The following is a 13,088-nucleotide window of genomic DNA, read 5'->3' on the forward strand; positions in this document are numbered from 1 at the left end:
TCAAGAAATTTGTCCATTTCATTTAAGTTATTAATTTAGAGGCATAAAATTGTTTATAATTTACCTTTATTAACTTTTAAATGTCTTTTGAATCTGTAGCAATATCACTTTACTATTTCTGATATTGGTAATTTATGTTGAGAAGACATAATTATTTTTTCTCACAGTCTGGCTAGGTTTCTATCAATTTTATTGATCTTCTCAAAAAATAGCTTTTGGATTCATTGATACCTCTCTATTGTTTTTCTCTTTTCCATTTTATTGGTTTCTACCTTGATCTTTTTTTTTTTTTTTTTTTTCCTTTTTCTACTTTGGATTTAATTTGTTTTTCTTCATGTTTCTTGAAAAGATAACTGTGGTTGTTGATTTAGGTTCTTCTACTTTCCTTAAATAGATTCTTAGTGCTATAAATTAACACTTAAATACAACTTTAGTATTATGCAACATTCTCTTATGTTTTATTTTTGTGTTCATTCAGTTCTAAATACTTTCTACTTTTTGTTTCTTCTTTGACTCATGGGTTATACCAAAGCATATTATTTAGTTTCCAAATTTGGAGGAATTTTTTGGATCTTTTTTGCTCATAATTTCTATTTCTTATTTCATTATATATATTGTTATCATAACATAATTTTTTGGCTTGAAACTTTTTAAATTTATTGAGAAACTTTATTTTTTATTTTTTTATTTTTTTTATTTTTATTTATTTATTTATTTATTTATTTTTTAAAGTTTTATTTTGTCGATATACATTGTGGCTGATTATTGCTCCCCATCACCAAAACCTCCCTCCTTTCTCCCTCCCCCCCTCCCCACCAACAATGTCCTTTCTGTTTGCTTCTTGTATCAACTTCAAGTAGTTGTGGTTGTTATATCTTCTTCCCCCCCCCGTTTGTGTGTGTGTGTGTGTGTGTGTGTGAGTGTGAATTTATATATTAATTTTTAGCTCCCACCAATCAGTGAGAACATGTGGTATTTCTCTTTCTGTGCCTGACTTGTTTCACTTAATATAATTCTCTCAAGGTCCATCCGTGATGTTGCAAATGGCAGTATTTCATTCGTTTTTATAGCTGAGTAGTATTCCATTGTGTAGATGTACCACATTTTCCGTATCCACTCATCTGATGATGGACATTTGGGCTGGTTCCAGCTCTTGGCTATTGTAAAGAGTGCTGCGATGAACATTGGGGAACAGGTTACCTTCGACTTGAAGATTTCCATTCCTCTGGGTATATTCCCAACAGTGGGATAGCTGGGTCGTATGGTAGATCTATCTGCAATTGTTTGAGGAACCTCCATACCATTTTCCATAGAGGCTGCACCATTTTGCAGTCCCACCAACAATGTATGAGAGTTCCTTTTTCTCCGCAACCTCGCCAGCATTTATCGTTCAGAGTCTTTTGGATTTTAGCCATCCTAACAGGGGTTAGATGGGATCTCAGTGTGGTTTTGATTTGCATTTCCCGGATGCTGAGTGATGTTGAGCATTTTTTCATATGTCTGTTGGCCATTTGTATATCTTCCTTAGAGAAATGCCTACTTAGCTCTTTTGCCCATTTTTTAATTGGGTTGCTTGTTTTCTTCTTGTAAAGTTGTTTGAGTTCCTTATATATTCTGGATATTAATCCTTTGTCAGATGTATATTTTGCAAATATTTTCTCCCACTCTGTTGGTTGTCTTTTAAGTCTGTTAATTGTTTCTTTTGCTGTGCAGAAGCTTTTTAGTTTGATATAATCCCATTTGTTTATTTTTCCTTTGGTTGCCGTGCTTTTGGGGTCGTGTTCATGAAGTCTGTGCCCAGTCCTATTTCCTGAAGTGTTTCTCCTATGTTTTCTTTAAGAAGTTTTATTGTTTCAGGGTGTATATTTAAATCCTTAATCCATTTTGAGTTGATTTTAGTATACGGTGAGAGGTATGGATCTAGTTTCATTCTCCTGCATATGGATATCCAGTTATCCCAGCACCATTTGCTGAAGAGGCAGTCCCTTCCCCAGTGAATAGGCTTGGTGCCTTTGTCAAAGATCAGTTGGAAGTAAGTGTGTGGGTTGATTTCTATTCCAAAAGATTGAAACGGACGCAAATCTCCCAAACTCATTCTATGAAGCAAACATCATCCTGATACCAAAACCAGGTAAAGATATAACCAAAAAAGAAAACTACAGGCCGATATCCTTGATGAATATAGATGCAAAAATCCTCACTAAAATACTAGCAAACAGAATACAGCAACACATACGTAAAATTATTCATCACGATCAAGTGGGATTCATCCCAGGGATGCAAGGTTGGTTCAACATATGCAAATCAATAAATGTGATACACCATATTAATAAACTCAAACACAAGGACCATATGATCATCTCTATAGATGCTGAAAAAGCATTTGATAAAGTTCAGCACTCATTCATGACAAAGACCCTCTATAAGTTAGGTATAAAGGTAAAATATCTCAACATAATTAAAGCCATATATGCCAAACCCACTGCCAATATCATCCTGAATGGGGAAAAGCTGAAAGCTTTTCCTTTAAGAACAGGAACTAGACAAGGATGCCCACTCTCACCACTCCTATTCAACATAGTGTTGGAAGTACTAGCCAGAGCAATCAGAGAAGAGAAGGAAATAAAGGGCATCCAGATTGGAAAAGATGAAGTCAAACTGTCCCTGTTTGCAGATGACATGATCCTATATATCGAACAGCCTAAAACCTCTACAAAAAAACCTGCTGGAATTGATAAATGATTTCAGCACAGTAGCAGGATACAAAATCAACACAAAAAATCAGTAGCATTTCTTTTCTCCAATAGTGAACATGCAGAACGAGAAATCAAGAAAGCCTGCCCATTTACAATAGCCACCAAAAAAATAAAATACTTAGGAATTGAGTTAAGCAAGGAGGTGAAAAATCTCTATAATGAGAACTACAAACCACTGCTGAGAGAAATTAGAGAGGATACAAGAAGATGGAAAGATATCCCATGCTCTTGGATTGGAAGAATCAACATAGTGAAAATGTCCATACTACCCAAAGTGATATACAAATTTAATGCAATCCCCATCAAAATTCCAAAGACATTTTTCTCAGAATTGGAAAAAACTATCCAGACATTTATATGGAGCAATAAAAGACCACGCATAGCCAAAGCAATGCTGAGCAAAAAAAATAAAGCTGGAGTCATAACACTGCCTGACTTTAAGCTATACTACAAAGCTATAATAACCAAAACAGTATGGTACTGGCATAAAAACAGACACACTGACCAATGGAATAGAATAGAGAATCCAGAAATATTGAGAAACTTTATGAACTAAAATATGTTGTATCTTGGAAAATTTTACTTGTGTACTTGAAAAAATATTGTATTCTGTTTCATTGGCTTAGCATTTTCTTTAAATGACAATTACGTCAAGTTATTTGTGTTGTTCAAGCTTAATACGTCCTTGCTGATTTTTTGTCTACTTGTTATATTATATTATTTTGAAGTAGAGTTTGAAATCTCTGACTATAATTTTGGGGTTTTTTTCAGTTCTATGCATTTTTCCTTCACGTATTTTGTAACTTTGTCATTAAATGTATGGAACTTCAGGATTATTTTTGTTCCCTAAATGAATCGATCCCTTTATCACTATCAAATGATTTTCTCTATTTCTAGTAATATGCTTTGCTCTATAACAGACTTTATTTGATATTGAAATAGTTACTCTTGTTTCTATTTGACTAGAGTTAGCATGTCATACCTTTTTAGAGCCTTCTACTTCTAACCTATTTATGTCTTTTTATTTAACATGGATTTCTTGTAGGTAGACTATAGTTGGGTCTTGATTTTCATCCAATCTGCCAGTCTTTTTTGAATAATTTATATACAATTGATATAGATAGGTTTAAATCTATCATCTTGCTGTTTGTTTTCTATTTATCCCTTTTTCACTTTCCTTTTAATTTCTTTTCTGTCTTTGTTTACAGTAATTGAGTATTTTGTATTTTATCTCCTTATTCGCTTATTTGCTTCATTATTTTTCAGGTTGCTTTAATGTTCATAATATACATCTTCAGCTTACCATAGTCTACCTTCAGGTAATATTATACCATTTCAATAGTTGAAATACTATTACTTATACTAGTAGAATAGTACACTTTTATTTCTCCCCATCCTGTTTCTAGAATACTGTAGTGAAACATTTTATGCACAATTTTAAACTCCAAAATACAAAATACATGGTTATTATTTTTGTTTAAAGAGTTATCTTTTAAACAGTTTACATGATAAGAAAATTGTATTTACTCATGTAATTTCCATTACTCTTTTTTCCTCTGTATAGATTCATATCTCCATCTGATATTTGCCTTCTCCCTGAAGAACTTCCTTTAATGTTCCCTATAGAAGATTGCTTTTGATAAATTGTTCAGTTTTTTAAAATCAGTTATTGACTTTTTTACTTTTTGTTTGAAGACATTTTCATTAGTTATAGAATTTGGGGTTGTCAGTGTTTTATGTTTGTTTTTGTCTTTGTTTTCATTTGTTACTTTAAAGATACTGCTTTCCTGTCTCACCCCTTGCATTGTTTCCAGCATGAATCAGCTGCTTCCTTATCTTTGTTACTCTCTCTATAAAAGGTTTTTTATTTATGACTGCTTTTAAAATCCTCACTGCATCGCTTGTTTTGAGCAATTTGATTATGTTTTTATTTGGTGTCATTTTCTTAGCATTCTTGTGTTTAGGATTTGTTGAGATGTAGGTTCATAGTTTTCATGAAACAGAAAAATATTGCTCATTGTTGCTGCAAATATTTTTTCTGTCCTCAGTCCCTCTTCTCTTTCAGGGACTCCATTTCAAAGTATATGAACTCGCATGAAGTCGTATTAAAATCACTGATGTTCTCATTTTTTAAATTCTATTTCTTGTGTATGTATGTCTTATTATGACCCGAGTTCACTTATCTTTTCTTATGCAATGTCCAATCTGCTGTTAATCACATTTAGTGTATTTTTCATTTCATTGTAATTTTTTTTAATCTCTGGAAGTTTGAGTTGGGTCTTTTTTATTCATGTCTCAAACTTTTCAGCATACAGTTATAATAAATGTTTTAATGTCCTTTTCTGCATATTTGATCATTTCTGTCAGTTCTGGGTCATTTTTGATTGACCATTATCCTCATTATGGTATGTGTTTTCTGCTTCTTTTCATGCCTAATAATCTTTCAATGTTTGATTTGAAACATGGTACATTTTAATATTTTTTAGTGCTGGATATTTTTGCATTTCTATAAGTATTCTCAAACTTTGTTCTGGTTGCAGTTAAGTTAGTTGAAAACAGATTGACCCTTCTGGATCCTGCACTTGAGGTTCCTTTGGCAGATCTGCGGCATTGCTAGATCTATGACTAATCATTCCCCATTATGAATTATGATTCAAAATTTTCTTGAGTACTGTACCAGTATCCCATGAATTACGTACGTGTGTGCATGTGTGTGTGTGTGTGTGTGTGTGTGTGTGTGTGTGTGTTTTCCAAATGTATCAGGAGCTACTCCCAGGCCTTTTAAGGCATAATCTGCAGTAATTTTATGGCTAACCTGGAGTGTTTCTGTGTCTTATGTATCACTCTCCTTAATGTCCTGATGTCCAAGGTCTTCAAAGCCATAGTTTCATGTAGTTTGTTTTGTTGTTGTTTTAGATGAGAGAGTAAATCTGATCCCAGATATTCCATCTTGGACAGAAGCATAAATATTTCTTTATGATTTTGATTATTATTTTAAATTATTCCCTGCCATATTAATATCCTTCTTAATCTCAGAGCCCAAAACATAACTGAACACTACACTAAAGTATGACTAATATGTGTGGAGCTCTCATCCTCTCTTCTTTATGTAACACTCTCATTAATTCAAACTAAGATTGTACTAGACTTTTGATAATAATCTTACAGTACTGACTGAGTTTTATATCTCTTCACTAACAGGAATGATCTTACTCTGCTCACATTTTAAATTCACATCAGCAATCAGCCATCAAAAAATGCCCAGAATAAGATACAATAATCCAGACAGAAATGGTTTAATCAATTCAGAGTTCAGCGTGATCATTTTCTTGCTCATCAGCATTGCATTTCTATTTATACAGTCTAAGATGATATTTATGTCTTAAAGTCATCTGACATAGTTTTCTAACAAATAAAACTTGTTCACAAATGTTGACAAATTTCCTCCTCCATATTTTATTTTTGTGTAGTTTTTCAAAGAACGTCTCTATATTTCCATTCAAAATATATTCTACTTGTTTGTTTCAATGTTTATTTAAAAAACTATTATCCCATCTTGCTGACTTGTCAAGATCCTTTGAAATTCTGAGTGTCCTTTGTAGCTATTTCTCTCGTTTTATTGTCATGTGAAAATTTAATTAACATGCTACCAATCTATTCATTAAAATGATTAATAAAACATGTCGTTCAAGATAGACTTTTTCTTATTAAACCGTAAACAGTTACAACTTATCAGAATAACATTATGCAAATGTAAAATAAACACATGTTGAACCAGACTAAAGCTAAACAAGCTTGAATGTCTGCATTATTATATCCTGTCATTCATTTACATTGTCATGAACTGAAAAATAATATGTAAAAGTGAAGTACAGTTATATGAAAAGCAATGGATAAACACTGTAAAATCCATACTGCATTTTGTTTAAAAAAGATGGAGAAAATGATTTGCACTTGCATTTGCTAAAAATGAAAAACAATTCACAAGGAACAACAAAATTGTTCCATTTAGGAGAAATGACAGAAAAAGATTCATGGGGCTGGGGTAAAAGTGAGATTTTCCTGATATACGTTTGGCTTTTAACTTCAGCATCATGTAAATGCATTTCCTTGTCAAAGAGGAAAATTTGACTTAAGAATAACTATATAGAAGAAAAGATTTTGACAGACTACCTATAGGACATAATCTTTCATAGAAAGATCTTTGAAAAAAGCCTTCCTACTGCCAATATAATCACAATTTATATATTTAGAAAAGCTATGTCAGCATACATTTTGACTATGGCAACTTTAAAATGATATTATCATTCCTTTCAGTATATGCAGGCACACACACCCACCATACATATAAACAATTTTTTAGTAAATGTGTAGTATAATCCCAGAATCACTTTATACATATATTAATGCTTTTTAGCTGTAGGAACATCAGCCTTCTTCCACTTACTATTTGCATAGTATAGCACTTTCTGCCTTCTGAATTTAATTTTTTTTCTATTTTATGTTTTTGTTCTCTATGATATAAACTTCCAGTGGTTGAATTTGTTTATAAATCTAGCCTGATAATAGCTGATTTTTAAACTGGGGTGTTTAATCCATTTGTATTGAGTGTAATCACTGATGTATTTGGGTATCAAGCCACCATGTCATCTTATCTTACACTTTCAATCTCCTGCTTCTGTTTTGCTGCCCTTCCTTGTGGCATATTTTTTAAATTACCTGACTATTATTTTTAGTAATGACTTTTTTCCTGTACTAATTTAGAATTTATTTCTCTGTTATTCCTCTGTGTTTTAGTAGTTATTCTACAAATTAAAAGTGAAATTTTAATTTATGAAGGTCTAAAATTATTTGGTATCTTAAGATAGTTTGAGATAATGCTGCCTTATAATGCTTGACTTGTAAGTTATTCTCCTCTTAATGTGTTTTCCATTATTTATATGCATTTTATATCTTTATATTTTTTAAACTGAACAAGATGCCATTATTATTGCTTTATATAGCATATTTAAGGCTTATAAATTTACTCATATATTATTCACTATGATTTTTTAAAAATGTCCTCGTCCATCTCTGATTTTTGATCTGTGATAGTTTCCTTTCTCCTGACTCGCCTTTACTTTCTTGAAATGAATTTGTTAATGATGAGTTTGCACAGGTTTTGTTGGTCTGAAAATGCCTTAGTTTCAATCTTAACCAATGATTTTGCTAGAAATCAAATCTTAGATTGGCATTTTTTTTTCCAGGACATGCAGATATCTTTTATGGATTGCATTATATTCCCCCCCCACACCCCAGAATTTATATGTTGAAGTCTTAACTCTCAGTATCTCAGAATATAACTTTATTTGGAGACGGGGTCTTATTTGAAGATAGAGATAATCAAGTTAAAATGAGATCTTTAGGACAGATCATACAATATAAATGCTGTCCTTATAAAAAGGAGTACGTTTGGAAACAGAGATATATACGGAGGGAAGATTTTGTGAAGAGATATTGGAAGAAAAAAGGTCTGGAACAAATCCTACCTTCAGAGTCCTTAGAAAAAATCAGGAATAAATCAGTTTATTAAGAGCCAAGTTTGAGGATCAGCAGCCCTGGCAAACTAATAAAATAACTAACATAACATGTCTTTTTGATTGTTTGTTGGTTTTGTGTTGAGAGGTCAGTGTTTGGTTAAATATTGCTCTTTGAAGGTAATTCATCTTTATTCTCTGAATGTTGTTTCTTTTTTATTTTGGTGTTCTGCATATTCACTAAAACATGCTTAGGAGATGACTTTATTTCTTGGGAGTGGGATTAGCATATATTGAACTTCCTGAATTTGTGTCTTTCATCTTTTCATCATGAATTTGTGTGTTTCATTCATACTCTTCTCTCTGTCAGGAACCCTCAGTAAATATATAATAGAAGAAAATGTATGCCCACGTGTTTCAGCAGTATCTTTTGAACAGATTTTCTCTTCTCCATAAAATTGCTTGGCATTCTTATAAAAATAATCCACCGGCCATATACATAAGACCATGCACGTTGAATCTATGGATCAGTATTCTGATAAACCAACATAATTCCTGTTCTTATGTCACACTGCCTCAATCAACGTAGTTTTATAGTATATCTTGAAAATAAGTACTATAAAGTCCTTCAATTTTGTTCCTCTTTTTTAATATTATCTTATCTATTCCAGGTCATTTACTTTTTCATACAATTTTTTGAATTATCAAAATTGTATTGGGTTGGATTTATCTATTTCTTTTTTTTCTTCTGTTACATTTTTATGTGTGTTCTTTGAAGAATATTTTTCAATGTTCTTATCAATAAGAAGTAGCTTTTTTGTTATCTCCACTAATCCCTCTTGCATTGAAGTTTACTTTGAAGTTACTAAAATAACCATTCCAGTTTCTTATCATTATAATTTTCCAGTCGTGTTTTAGCATATCTGTTTTTATATTTAAAATGTATTCCTTGCAAGAATTGTAAACTTAGTTTTTAAAAATTTTATTATAGTGTTTAGTGTTTGCCCATTTATATGTATTTTTTAAAACTTTATTATGCAATGTTTTACAAGTTTTACAAATGCTTTACAAATTATTGATCAGTCTTTTTGTTACTATAGCAAAGTCTTTCTCATTTTGCTGCCATTGGGAGGCAGGAGAAGCAGTTATCCTGGTAGTTTACTTCAGCTCACAAGGATACCCATAGAAATGACACAGTGACAATGAGCTTACAGTATAGGCTTTCACAGGATCAGGAAAGATTAATTCTTGCTGCAGTACTGCTGGGTTTCCATCATCATTTAAAAGATCTTACAATAGCAAGCTAATTACTTCCATTTCAACACCTAGATATCCTGCTCTCAGGTATCTGGAAAATCCATCCCACTATAAACATTTCATGGATATGCTTTATTGAAAGCTTTGCTCCTTTTTTTCAAAAAATTTTATTTCACACAAATTTTATATGGTACAAAAGTATTACATGCTTGAGCCTATCTCCCAAATAGAAGGTTCTTTCAGTTCTTCAGGCCAACCTTCCTTCAGAGGCAAATATATACGAAACATGTCATATTATGTAGAGCATATAGAATTTTTTCTTTTACGAGAACAAAAGTATTTTGACATTTTACCTTTAGTGTGGCTTAACAATCCAGTTTATGTTGACAGATTTAGTTCATTGTTAGGAGGCATCTATTACATACACAAAAGCAACAAAAAGAAAGCAGATATTTTTAATCCTTAAAGACAAAATGTCTGGTTTAATTTTTTTCTTGTATTTTTTGAAGAACATGCTCCATTTGTAAACTCAAGTTTGGTTGGCCCTTTTTAGTCTTTTTGCTCATTATTTTGAACAATTCCAATTCTTCCTTTTGTAGTGCCTTTGAGCTTCTGCTCACTCTTGCTTTCTACTCTCAAATTCCTGTTTCTTAGCAGCACACTTAGTTTGTATCTGTTTGTGTTCTTCTTGCACTTATTTTTTAATTTAGCCAAGTTTAGCTTTTTCACATCTAAAAAATTCAAATATAAAACAAATATCAGTTCAAAACATAGATTACTTTTTAAGAGGCTGCAGGAAATATAAAAAGAAATTAATTTGGTGGAAATGAAATGGTAGAACTGCCCAAAATTGAGAGAATGTAAAGTTTACATACATTACATTATCATCAGGTACAGCTGCTCCCCAGGTACCTCATCTTACAGTTTGGGCCAGAGGTACTCAACATGGATCTCCTAATTCATGTTATTAAAAGGAGCCCTTAAATTGCTCTATTTCCCCTGTCTGTCACTCCAAAAAACCCTCCTGGTCCCACTGTCCTGTCATTTCAAAGAAGCACAATGGCCAGCCATTCTGGACTTCTAGAGCTTTTTGAAGAATTTTCTTCTACAGGATTAAAAAAAATTTCAGAATTACAGGTTCAGACATACACCTCTTCATAATGGTCTAGACTGCTTCAAAACATGAAATCAAACTGAAATTAAAATTTTTAAAATTCAGTTTGATGCCTTAAATCTCTACATCATTAAGATGCCAATGTTTTAATGAAACAGTAGAAAATAGAGTTTAAAATTCAGTGTCACCTACTTGTCTCAAATACAATGAGTATTAAACAAAAATGACAATACAGTTACAAAAACAGAACTTGTGTATTTGCCCAAATTATTTCTACAAACTCAGGGTGCATGGCAAGTTGAATGTTTGATCTCAGCAATTGTTACCGTATTATTAGTTTAACACTTTTCAAACACTGAAGGAGGCATTTTTCTATTCACATAGATTTCTTAAGCATGCATATGCTGATGGCTAATTAGTTCACCTTCCATATTTGGTATCTAATCACTAAATATGCATCTTCAAATCAGTCTGTGTGACCCTGTTTCCCTCTTCGGAAGCATCAATAATGCATTTGGCAAATGTCTTGAAGCATGAACTGGAAATTAACATAGGTATATTCTTGATAATATAAAAAAAAAAAGAACGGGGGGGGGAGAAGATATAACAACCACAATTACTTGAAGTTGATATGACAAGCAAACAGAAAAGACATTGTTGGGGGGGAGGGAGGAGGGAGGAGGGAAGGAGGTTTTGGTGATGGGGAGCAATAATCAGCCACAATGTATATCGACAAAATAAAAATTAAAAAAAAAAAAAAAGAGTCCCAAATACTTACTTTTTAAAAATGTTAACAATTACAAAAAACAAAACTACAATTATTATCAGCTCTATTTCCTGAAAATTCAGTTGAGGGAGCCTCTGCATGTCACAGCTCCACATTTGCATACAGTTCGGACCCTCTTTTTGGCTGGGCCATGGTCAATAGAATCTGAAGATACACCTTCAGAATCTTCCATTTGATAATCAAAAGTCATCTCTTCTCCAGGATTTATGGTTCTCATGGAAAATAATGCTATTCGGGAAAGACAAGTATCAAGGTTATCAGTGAAAACATTGAACACCTGAAGAGTTGGGTCACAACTGTGATTCACAAAATGAGACATTTTCCATATCAGGCTGCATCTACTGTGAATACTTCAGATTTATAGTCCAGATCAAAGAGATATATGATCTTTGTTGTCATGTAACTCCCATCTTTCAGCTTCTTCACTTGTGATTACCTCTGCAACATATTCCGTGACAAAACTCATTCTGTTAATCTTCACAAGGGTTTTTACACCCCAGCACAGCCATTGCTAGTTTGAAAGATGCAAAGTGAATATCTTGTACCTTTTCGTACAATACTATTGGGACAATCAGATCCACATTGACACCTTGAGTTGCATTCATAGATGGGGTAGCAGGTGGGATTTTAATTTGCTGGTTTTTGTTATAAGACAAAAGAACTCCAGCATCAGCAAGACATTTCTCAAAGAAGCCATCTGTGCAGGAACAACCAAAGGTAGCTTCATTTACTAAGCTGATTCCAGGAGCTGGTTTGTATTCGTTAATGTAGTAGAATTCTGAAGGTGGGTCCTTAAGTCAACAGTATTTTCAACAAATAGTCCTTTATGGGTCTTTCTTCTGCTGAGTTCATCTTCCCGTCTTTGTAGAGCTATCCTTTGTTTAGCTCTCTTTACAACACACTCACCAAAGGGAGGTCTCAAAGCTTTGTTACTATGTTTTGGAGTTATTGCTTTGCCTTTCTTCACCCAGGGAGGGACTGCAGGGCAGCCAGGGGTTGGAGCCCACGAGGTCAGCTCTTCCTGTGTTTTTTGATTTGATGTTTTCTTTTTTGTTTTTCTTTGGAAGAGTAAAGGAGTTTACTGTTTTGCTACATTCTGGCAGAGGCTACATTGATCTTCATTCAAATGAAGTCTGATCAATGCTACACTCTTCTTCAGGCGAAGGCTGGTCAAATTGTTCTACTGACAAAGGGTGGTCCACTTTTCTTAGCTGTTTCCTGAGTCTTTCCTCTTCTGCTAAATACGAGAGAGGTGTTTCAGATGATCTGGGTCACAGTCTGTGAACTGGGATTCCTGTGATGTTTGAGCCTTCTTTTCCTCCCAGTGTGTCTTCAGTTTTCTTCGAAATGCAAAGCCTTGTACCACGAGCGTTTGTGGATGGTTAGGCCGCTATGTCCTCTGGTTCACGTTCTCATTCCTGCATCCAGCTGGAGAAACCCCTTTGCCACGTGTCCCCAAACCAGCAGTTCACCACCTTGCTGCTGGCCCCATGGTGGGCCTATTAAGTCTCCAGAAAACCTGTCCATTTATATTTAAAATGCAGTTATTTGTATGTTTCCCTTGTAGGCCATCTTGCTGTCTGGGTCCTGTTTATTTCCGCTATTTTTTGTTCCTTCTGTCCTCCATTCCTGCCCCAGTTCCACCAGTTGAGTACTTT

At 33.4% G+C, this 13,088-nt stretch overlaps 1 protein-coding gene and 1 pseudogene across 2 annotated transcripts in view; one reads left to right on the plus strand and one right to left on the minus strand.

Annotated features, from left to right (window-relative positions):
- SGCZ (sarcoglycan zeta) overlaps positions 1-13,088 on the plus strand; it is a 477,366-nt gene that overhangs the window by 388,495 nt on the left and 75,783 nt on the right. The gene's annotated exons all lie outside the window — the stretch shown is intronic.
- On the minus strand, positions 10,012-12,898 carry LOC134362123 (thyroid transcription factor 1-associated protein 26-like; annotated as a pseudogene).

Source organism: Cynocephalus volans, chromosome 13, assembly GCF_027409185.1.
Source record: "Cynocephalus volans isolate mCynVol1 chromosome 13, mCynVol1.pri, whole genome shotgun sequence".
NCBI classification, from domain to species: Eukaryota; Metazoa; Chordata; class Mammalia; order Dermoptera; family Cynocephalidae; genus Cynocephalus; species Cynocephalus volans.